At 34.2% G+C, this 11,755-nt stretch overlaps 1 long non-coding RNA gene across 1 annotated transcript; it reads right to left on the bottom strand.

Annotated features, from left to right (window-relative positions):
• Positions 1–7,732: 7,732 nt before the first annotated feature.
• LOC120263939 lies at positions 7,733–10,702 on the bottom strand. The gene is made up of 3 exons (XR_005537188.1): positions 10,662–10,702; positions 10,090–10,161; positions 7,733–7,837 (listed from the first exon to the last, which is right to left on the bottom strand). It is a non-coding gene; the product is annotated as an uncharacterized LOC120263939 (long non-coding RNA).
• Positions 10,703–11,755: the final 1,053 nt, after the last annotated feature.

The following is an 11,755-nucleotide window of genomic DNA, read 5'->3' as shown; positions in this document are numbered from 1 at the left end:
AGAAATATATCATGCGATGACATCTTACATGAGATAAGGCATCCTTCAAAAGTATCATAACTATTTTCAAACATGCACAAGAGCTTATATCTTAACATAATGAAGAATACTACAAACAATATATGCAGTAAGGATGTGAACTTTTACCATATGCTAAAAAATAATAATAATAATAATTCAAACTTGGCAATTGTCTTATTCATAACAAAATGACCTGGGCTGGGCAAGATTTTGAATTTCATAGTAATCAGTTTTTGAATAAATAATCATGTTTACTTTAAAAAAAACTGATATATGTGGTGATATATTGGTCTCTTAACCAAAAGATTACTGTCATGTTACATGCAATGCCCTTTCTTTAATAGAATAAAGTGCAGGGGCAAACTTCTCACTTTAAAGACTAAAGAAATCACCAAAGTGGACTACTGGCTGTCTAGGACACTTTTCAAAACAATTTTACATAAAAAATAAGAACATAAATCAGTTGCAAGATTTTATTATAAAACACAATTTGCTTAGCAACAAAAGTGTTTTGATTTCTTGATTGTAGTGAATACAACTATTATTTCAACAGTGTTTTGAGTGCAGCAAAGATACAAGTCATATTTTCATGTTTATTGATATGCGGAAAACAGGGTGATCAGAATTTCTTGATTAAGTCTAGAATGTGCTCTGTGATTTTATGAGCCTCTTCTTGCTGGATGAAGTGGCTAACTCCTTTCATGACAACCACTTCTTCAAGAAGTGGAACATCATGTTTGAAACCCCTTCTTCAAGATTTTGAATTTCATAGTAATTAGTGAGTTCTAGGAGAGATAGTACTATAGATTATCATGAATCCACAAGAAAGTAAATTACATGGTTTACTTTATGTTTGCTGACGCAATACCTAGATCAAAGGAAAGATGAGAACATACTGAGTAAAGAAAAACTTTAGAAATGTGATTAGTAAAAAGGGTACAAGTCTATAGGTCGCCCCAAAGCCGTGATTTGACCCAGACAAAGTGTTTCACTATTTTTGGATCTTCTGATGACAAGAGTTATCTGTCAACAAGAAGGAATCAGCCTTCAACATAGGACAAATTGGCATGCTTGCTATATCAAGGTTATTTCTGAACAAGAAGAAATCAGCAGTTCTTCCTGAACTTACAAAGGTTCATGACAATGAAACTTCAGTAAAGATCAATCTTTTGAAATAATTCAGATATGTTCACGAAAAGTCAAGTAGCTAGGGAGAACTCAAATATAGAAACAAAACACTGATAAATGTCCAATTGAACAGTATTTGGATCAGCAACTAGAATTACCTATTTAACGAGTTAATAATCATGAACAAACAAGACCTGTTTATTTAAGATCAAGCTAACCAAAACAGAGAGAATCAGAATCCACATATAAAGTTGAAGGATAGGACATGGATCATGCTAAAACATAGCAATGGACCAATTAAAACTTGATACAAGCCCACAAGTTCAGCATGAAATCTTGAGGTGCACATCTACTATTATTTCTACTTTAGTAATTGTCAAAAAGTGCAGTATTTCATACTAGTTTCATACAAAATACAGTAACAAATGTGAAGTTGTTCTGATTATGAAAACTTATAATGGAAAGACATAGGATTTTAATAAAAGGAATTGTTGCTGACTTAACCATCATATAGGACAATTATAAAACAATGCAGCATGACAACAAGATGCGTATATTATGAATAAATAAAAAAAATATAACCATCTTACCAGCATTATATAATGATAAAAGATTAAAAATTTAAAGACAAATGAATAAGATAAAATCAGGTCCCATTTCTTTTAAATTTTAAAAACCAAAACCAATAAACCAAAATGATGCCATTGGCACTACAAGATTTCATAGCAAAATTCACTGATTTCTATTTTTGTAATCAAAACCCCTCATTTTTCTTTCCAAGAAATACATCTCAATATGCCTAATATCCATAAACAAAAAAACAAAGCAAAAAAGAAAGCAACCAAGCAATAAAGAGCAAAAACAAGAATCCAAGAAACAAAGAAAGATAAAAGAAAAGGTTTCAACATTGAAAAGAAAAACACAAACAACAACCCATGCAGCATCTTCAAAAGGGAAAGGCTACAAAGCCACCAAGAACAAGAAGGCATCCCACCATCAATTGAGTTAATCAAGATACGTGAAAGGGTTTTACTCCTACAAAGTCTTTGCAGACTCACACAAGTTAGTCACCTCCAAGCTAGTTGCTTTCCTAGATTTCTTTTGCCTTTTGACTGAAGTGAATCACTAGTAGATTCAATGCACAACAAACTATAAGCCTTTGATAAATATATGCATGTCTGCCCTAAAATAGAAGATAAGGCATATTAAAAAAATTTTGAGTGATAAAAGAACACTCAATAAACAATTAAAAATTGATTATGTGGGACCTGCAAATGGCCTCTACCAAGATGCAATGCCCAACAGCTCTCAAAATATTTCTTGAATAAATTATCACAAGAGATTGATTTCGAAGTATCAAATAGCTTGTAGAAATCTAGAAACAACATCAAAACTAGGTCAAATTCAAGAACAAACTTACTTTTGATAGTGAGAATATCAAATAGGGATTTTTAAATATCAATTTGATGCCAAAATTGAGCATTTGGCAGGAAATAAAACAAAAATTGAAATATCGTTTGCTCCTTTGCTTCATCCCCTCTCACGGATTTAGGGTTTAGTTTTCTAGACCTAATAGCTAAAATAAAACCGCAGATCAAAGAAGAAATACCACAAGATTTGAATATCTGGCAAAAGAATTAAGAACTCACCGTAGATTAGAGAAGAGATGAGTTTGTTGACAAGAACGATCGAGTGCATTGCTGGTGTATTTTAAAGGACTTCTTCGCGAGCTGTGACGCGTCAACTAGGGTTTGCCACGGGCCGTAGAGAGAGGAGATGTCGGAGGAGACAAAGTGAACCCGACCAATAAGATGTTAGCGTGAATTAAAACCTTAAACCTAAAACCTTAAACACTAAACCTCGGAACTTCAATAAATCCATGGATTCTGAAAACTAGAGATGAATCCATAGATTTATGGATGGAATTTGATGGAGAAATCTTGGGAAAAGCTCGGACATTAAGAAGTAGAGAGAGGGACGAAGAAGGAAAAAGGAGAGGGACGTAGGAAAGCTCAGACACTAAGAAGCTGAGCTTTCTCTTTTTTCTTTTTATTTATTTATTTTATATCTTTACTATATAATAATGTGCATATGGCTTTTCCTGATTGCTTTAATTGTAGTTAATGGTAGGAAGGTTCATGGAGGGCTTTTATGGTAGACATAATTATTAGTTTATAAAATATATAATATGTTTTTTATTAACAAAATAATTAAAGGAATTATTAATATATATTTTAATAATGAAGTTTTAAGATAAAACCTTTTTAGAATTATGACAACGCCCCTTGCGTGTGACCCGCAAGTGCATGGGTTTGTCAAAGTAATAAATCCCAGGTGAGTGGGTATCGTATCCACAGTGAATAGTGAATAGAAACACAATGATTGCTATTTAACTAGGATGAGAATGAATCAATGATGGTGTGAATAAGATTGATATGAAAAGACTAAAAGAAATAAGAAAGAGAGGCGTGATAAAATGAGAGGAAAGGCAATCGATAGAAGTGGGGTACTCGGACAATGCTCCCCCTAGGACTAATGTTTCAAGTGCAAGCCCAACTATTATGTCTCCTAATTGATGCTTAATGAGTCGTGGAAATCCTTAAACACACGGTCCCAAACCTAAGGTTAACCATGACTAACTCTACACTATGTCCCGGAGGAGAAATCGATCAATCTCAACACCTCACATGTGTAGAGTTGCAAGACACTCTAGGCATTCCAAGTGATAAACCCTATTCCAATGTATAGATCTAACCCTTTGGTCCAGGAGAAAAACCCCTAGTCGTAATTAAGCACTAGGTGCCAAAGTCACTTCAAGGCTTCACTCCGTTGCTGTGCAACTAAGCCCCAGCAGAGGTCATCGCTTAGCCCATTCACTCTACTATGACCACAAAGAACTCTTGGAACGTGGAGGTAGGATAAATCACATCGGAGGGAAAAGGTGATGCTCCGCTACCTCTCGACTCACCCTCTTGACCCTCGACAACCTTGTTTTGTCTAACCCTCATAGTGTGTCACTCATCCACAAAGGTTACCAAGATAGTCTCTCAACCCTAGTGTCACTCTAAGGGAGAAATCATTCAACAAGCATTCAAGATTAGAACTCAATTAGAAACATTAACTAAGGGAAGCATAATAAAAGGTCAATGAAACAAAAACATCCTAGGGTTTACAAAATCCAAGTACCAACTAGGGGGTTTAGCTCTCCATGGAGCAAGATACAATCAATATTGAAATCGAAAGTTAAAATATGTAATCCATAGAAAAAACCCCCTCGGTATTCATGTCGATGGTCTTGTTGAGTGCCCTCGTTCTTTCCAAAGATCCCCTTGTCAAGCCTAGGGCACACCTCGCCGAATCGGTGCCGACGAAAGCTCCCCCAATAACTATTTTTCAAGAGAATCGCGGTGTCAAAGCCGGAGAACCACTCCAAAAGCCTTGCCAAAACCCTCTAAACCCTAGCCACCGGCCTCTCAAAAGATGGAGAAAAGATGGAAAAAAAGATGCTAAAATCATAAAAACTGACTTTTAAATAGGGTGGAATCGGGGCATCCACGGAGTGCGTGGATGTTCCACATGCCTCAGTGGAATTTTTCACAGCCGGTGTGGATTTTTCGGAATTTCGATTTTTCGACGTACTGTGAACAATAACTGCTACGATGAAATTGTTACATTGACACGCTACGATGATCCCTCGCCAAAAAAACACTCCCGAATCCACTTTTCATCGAGGCAACATAAACGGGCGCACGTTTATGCCGTAGATCGCGTTGCTTCTTCAATAAACGGGTTCATTGGTGAAGATCTTGCTATCATTTCACAAGTTGGGATACGCAAATGTGACTGCCTTCGTGCCCCTCCAACTCATTGTAATGGCTTGAATACATGGAGATTGGCACACATTCACATATCTTAGAGCCCCACTTGTGTCTTCGCATTTATTGCTTCCAAGATTCCACCAAATAGTGCATTCACGATATACTTTTGGCTTATTTTTTTAATACTTAGCTTCACAACCCTACATGCGCAAAAGAACACAAATACACATGTATTAGCGCTTAAACCTGATAAAAGTCATGCTCATCGTAAGAAAAGAATACTTCGCATTCTTAACACACAAGCACTTATCAAATTAAATTTGCATTGTGTGTATAAATATTTGTCGTACGGTGATTATGTTGTGGTATATAAGTTAGACTGATTAAATAGTTCAAATTAAATTAGATTTATAATAAATAAAATTAAATATAAACCAATTCAAAATTAAAAGTTTAAATTTTTTTTAAAATAACAAATTGTGGTTGAATAAAAGTAAGATGCCATATTTTTTATATTCTAATCAGGAACAAAGTATATTGCATTTTTAATAATTTAATTTTTATTTTAAAAGGTGGTAAGCTACAAACTTTTTTATTATATAAATATACACATTAAAAGGTTAAATTATATGTTTTGAATGCATTATGAATTATTTTAATTTTTACTAAAACAACAACAACAACAACAACAACAACAATAATAATAATAATAATAATAATAATAATAATAATAATTATTATTATAAAAAAGTTAGATTGGATCCCGATCCAAGTAGAAGATGCATGATTGAGAGTTGGGCATATGAGAAGCACATGGTGTTGCTCCATTGGTAGGGCTAAGGTCCAAGGATAAAGAGCCATGCATGCAATAAACAACGGAGCATGTCAAACAGGTTCATTACTCCCTTTCATTACAATTGGGTGCATGTCTATATAAATTTGTTGGGAGACACTAAATTTCAGAATTTGGACAATTTATGCCTAATTCCTTGTGATTTGTGGATTCCACTCATCAATTCGTAGCCGTGGCCTTTTCATCATAGTCTTATTCATAGACTCTTTTTTTTTTTAATTTAAAATTGTAGTCAATTATTTAATTTACTGGGCTATTAATTAGTTAAAAATTAAGAATAAAGAATTAGTTAGTTGGTCATGTGACCTAATGAAAAATTAAGTTGATTTAGTTAGAATATATAAATTATAAATATGAATAAATAATATTTTATTTTTTTAAGTTTGGGTTTCAAATAATATTTATTTGTAAATGGAGACTTAAATTTAATTTTATTATTTTGTAGAAAAACTAACTCAAGTTTGTTTTTAATTTTTTAATATATATATATATATATTTATTTATAAAAATTGGAAAATCAAATATTTTTATAAAGTGAAAATGTATAAATAAAAAATAAATAAATCACAAATATTAATAAATAATATTTTATTTATTTTTTTAAAGTGTGGAATAGAAACAACTTATTCTGTTGCTATTCATCTAAATTCCGTTGTTATATTTTACAATTCCGTCGCTAATGTAATAAAAAACAAGTTGATTTATTATGTTTTATTCCTTCAGTAATTCGACACTGAATCCATTGCTAATGTTTGCCAATACCTACGGAACGGATCCGTAGTAATTTGTTAGCAACCAAAATTCACGGGAAAATTAGGGTGGGTAAGCTCTAGCAACGGAATAGCAACGGACTTATTCCGTTGCTATTAATCAACATTCCGTTGGTAATGTAATAAAAAACAAGTTGAACTTCTAAAGTTTCATTCCGTTGGTAGTCCGACGCTAATTCCGTCATCAATGTATAAAAATAGCACAAGGAACGAATTCGTAGCAATATTTCCGTTACCTTTTCCTGTATTTCTTGTAGTGCAAGAAGTGTTTCGTGTGCAACAAACCAAGACTTGGCATTTTCAACACCGCACATGAAATCAAGAAGAAGATTGTAGAACAGAAGGAGAACTTTAGCCATTGACGAAGCTTAACACCGAAGAATATTGTATTGCATTTTTTTTTCAGTGTAAAATGGAAAACTATAACAGAGAATTCATTAAAAACAGTAAAAATTTGCCACCTGATCACATATTGTCGTTCTTGTAAGCAGTCTTTTTATTTATTCTTTGGCAAATATTTTCATCCCCTTAAATGTGTGCATGTATGTACTTTTTTTTAAAAAAAGTTTTTCCTTCACGTTGTTTCCTTCCATGTATGTGTACATTATTTTCTAGCATCTCACCGATGAAAATAATGATATGTTAATTTGTATTTAATCATCAATTATTATCACTACATTTCAATATTTGAATTCTTCTTTGTTTGACATCAAATGGGGTTTTCCATATCCAAGCGAGACTAATTTCCAGAAGGCAAGTTCTTTTTTGCTCATCGATTTGGATGTGCTGTCAGTGGCTATATTATTGATGAACAAATTGTCGATTTAATATATATGTTCTAGTTGAAGGATAGTCGCACACTTGAAGCTGAGGTGAAGATCTACTCGACGAGGGTCAATTCAGTGCACATACTTGTCACGTCCCGACCCGCGGGCCCGCCACGTGACAACCGCCGCGACGATCCCGAGGAGGGACACACATCACTCAACCCTCGAGTCATCGCAAGGCTCACAAACTCCCCGCTAAAACAACACCGCAATAATAAAGGTACCAAAAAAACAAAACTTTCACTCGAAGAATCAATAGTAAAGTGAAAGATATACAAATCACATTCTACGAGTTAATAACACTAGTGGATCCACCTGCACTCATACAATGCAACCTGATTAAGAGTAAACAAACAACCTGACTCGGGATACAAATTGCCAAGCACTTCGCCTCGCTATGACGACCAAAACCACTAAAACCTGGAAGAGAGGAGGGGGTGAGTAACCATAGTCACTCAGTGAATGGGTTAGCACAAATCTAACAGAATATCAAAACAAATCGATGAAATACAATAAACACATTTTACAATAACATAAGTAGACTGAAACGCTTCACAATTTCCACACAATGAAAGTGTAATATAAGAAACCTTGGTATTTAAAACCAAAACATAGGTTCTCACGAGCATCGACAAAACCTTAACATGTATAAAAACAAATACTTGGATATAAGTTCCCCAAAATGAGTAGAAAATACCAACTTAAACAAATAAAAATTCTCGATCAATAAGCAATGGCCTAAAAACACTCTCTCCAACATTAGCGCCGTCGCGACTAAGTTGAGAGCCGTCGAAAAGTCTTCGCACCCTTTGAGCGTTGGCCCACCGGTCCCGTGTGGTGACCCCGGGATCCCGATGTATCATCCAATCGGGGGCTCTACGCTCCCACCGATCCGGACAAATCAATACCCAGGTCCACAACGCCACCTCTAAAGGCTGGCCCGTTGGGACCCACTCTCTGCGATGAGTCGGGCCTTAGCCCGCCGTCACCATCAAACCAACATATAGTCTGTAGCAATAATACAATCGAATCACTCATGCCACGGGGTCCTTATCCGGGACAAGCATTCACATATCGGGAATAAACATTATTTCCACAAATCCAAAAGCCAAAACATAGCAATGCATGTAAACTTTCAAAAAAAGTATTCCAATCCCGATGTGCCAATACATTCAAAAAAACATTTACGTCCAAATGCCAAGAATAACCCAATAATATGCGAAGCTCGAAGCATTGCTTTAGACAATAAAAACCCAGATCAATATTAAAGCGCATTATAATATCCACAATCTAGAAGAACATGTCATTCGGAAATAAAAAAACCCTTTTTGTTTTTCATAACCATAATTATCAAAAAGCATGCTTATACAAGTGAAAGGTTTTACAAACCATTTCTAAAAAGTTGATGCCAACAGTGTAGAAAAAGAAACATTAAGTTTTTGAAATACAATAAAAAGGCATCAAAACAAGCATAGCTTTTTGTTCTAGTTAAACCCTCAAGTTACTTAGGATCATTCTAGCTTTCTCTTTCTTGAGCTCACTAAGTTTTTCCTCCAAATACAAGATTAATCCCCAAGGTCTAGTCTATCACAACCTCTAAATACTTTTACAAGTCATGAAAATATGTTCATCTCATCACATATATTTACACCTACCAATATACATTGATTAAATCCTACTTTACACATCATTAGGTATTTACTTTCACAAGCCTTTACTATTCGAGCCTCTCTTATACTCAACAATGTCTTAAATCCTTATCATAGTGCCACTACCTCAACATTAATATTTACTTCATCTATAATAATTTCATTGTCAAAATACTCACAAGTTGACTATCTCCTCTAAGGATGTATTAAATCAAACTATTATTAAAAATTCACAGGAATATTCAGTCTTTGCAATTCAACACTTGTCACATATATAGCTCAAGCTATTCATCATCAACCTTCTAAATAAATTCCATTTAGAATAATAATCATAATCATTGGCATCCACCCGATATATATATATATATATATATATATATATATATATATATATATATGTATATCCCGATATGATCAAACTACAATTAAGCACCCTACACTATGCTCACAAGAACAAACCTCATCAATTTGTGAGAATCCTACTACATAAGTGTAATTATGTCACCCATGGTTCTCAGATATTACAAAGAATATATTAGTATAAATTTCACTGACTAGCCAAAATCATATATAAGGTTCCACAAGTTATTCCAATTCCAATATACTAGTGTAGTCATATACCTTAGCATTCAAGACTTCATCAGGTTCCATGTACCATGTTTATCACATCATGCCTCAAAACTTCAGAAATTATGCATCATTAGGGAGATTAAATCATCCTTTGAACATACATAATCAATTTCACTTATAACACATAAGCTTAATGAACTCATTGTAATAATCAACAATTTCCATTCATCCACCAAACATGTATGTCCTTAGTAAGCGTTCTCATGATTTTTTTCAGAGAGTAAACCACAAGTCATTCCAAATAAAACATAGTTTCTAGCGGTCATCTATGCTTTCTTCTCATCCATGAAATAGTGATTTAAAACATGATAAAGCCATGAAAATCATTTCAGAAAACAATTAAAATATTTTCGATATTCAATTAGAATTGTGCATTCAACATAACCCACTCACAAGACATGTTGCCTCGTATGGAGACGCGCACACTGATTGGCGGTTTCCTTCCCTTTGGAGGTGCTTCGCCACCTAGATACAAGCAGGGAATCCAAATACTAATGAACACAAGAATGATAGCTAAAAGAAAATGCATGCAAATACATTTATACATGTCTAATACGAAACCTTAGGGTTTTAGGGCAAAACATTGTCATTTTGGACTCAAACGACCTCAGAATGGAGTAAACCTAGTTCCAATAAGTTCAATGAATGAAAAGCTTCAATTTGGATCAAAGAAATACAATAAAAGGCCAAAGTTTTTCGGTGCTACAGTAACGTCGGGAATGCTACAGTAAAACCCGAACCTTACAAATGGTTTTCTCTCATTTTACAACATCAAACGATGAAATTTTGCCACAATTCTCATGAATAACAATTGACAACATCAAGGGCTTCATTTTTAAGCTCAAAAAAACTCCCACAAATCTTGAAAAAAATCTAAGGTTTTTGGTCTAGGTTTCTAAACAAAAGAATACAATGAAAAATACGGAAGAAATACATGGTAAAAAAACTTGGATAAAGGCTCTTACCTTACTCAAGAGGATGTGGGGAATAAATTTTTTTGGTGTTGGTTCGCGGAATTGGTCGCCGGAAATAGTTAGGGATTTTTTTTAAGGGTTCGGCCGGCATGGAGAAACAAAGAAGGAGAAGGAAAGAAGAAGGAAGAGAAAAGATTTGGATATTAATTCTCGGGTTGCTACGATTGTCGGGTTTCTACGAGTACACTTCAACGATCTTGGGTGCACTACTGATGTCGGGGTGCTACGATGCAGGCACGGAATCAATAGTCTTTGAGGTGCAAAAAAACTACGAGGAACAGAGCTAGTTTAACTATAGTAATGGGTCTGCTACAATGTTTTTTTATCATTTTTCTAAATTACTCTATTGCCCCTCTAACTCAAGAATGGAAACAAAATCCAAATGACCGAATTGCCCCTGTTTTTTTGGCGAATTTTTCGCACATAACCAACTGTGCAATCCAGTAAAAATCTATTAATGCAAAATGACCATTTTACCCTAATGCATTCACAGAAAATAAGAGAAAAATCCTAGATCCAAATTTGGACTGGGTACAACACTATACTGGTGGCAGAGATGAAAAAGGTTTGCTTTTTCTTGACTCACTTTCAATGTTTGATTCAACTGCTTTTGAATTCTTATATTAGGTTTAGAATTTTCAGATATTACATCAGTGAAGACACTCTCATGATTAATATTCTAAACACCTGTTAATTTAGCTTAAAAGTTATAACATATGCAATTGCATTTTTTATTTTTGTTGTTATTTTTTCCTTATTTTGATATGCGGTATGCATTCTTATGGAAGATCTTTTTCCACCATATGTAGAGGTTGAAGCAAATGGTCCTTACTTCCAAATCATAAGTTTGATAACATTTTGTGAGTTTCTTCTTCTGACCCTAATTATAATATGAAAGTATTACAAATTTGGTTGTTTACTGATCTGTGAAAAGTTTCTATCTTATAAGTTATTGTGCTTGATTTAATTTTCTCAAGGGTTAATGGTGTGTATTTTTCTATTGACATGCAAGATGGATGCATTTGAAGGCAACTGTGTTAATTATGCTCCATTTCTCCATGCAGATTATATTAAGCTAGTGATGT

This window comes from Dioscorea cayenensis, chromosome 6, assembly GCF_009730915.1.
Source record: "Dioscorea cayenensis subsp. rotundata cultivar TDr96_F1 chromosome 6, TDr96_F1_v2_PseudoChromosome.rev07_lg8_w22 25.fasta, whole genome shotgun sequence".
NCBI classification, from domain to species: Eukaryota; Viridiplantae; Streptophyta; class Magnoliopsida; order Dioscoreales; family Dioscoreaceae; genus Dioscorea; species Dioscorea cayenensis.
Note: the sequence above shows the minus strand (reverse complement) of the source record. Positions and strands in the feature narration are given on the sequence as shown.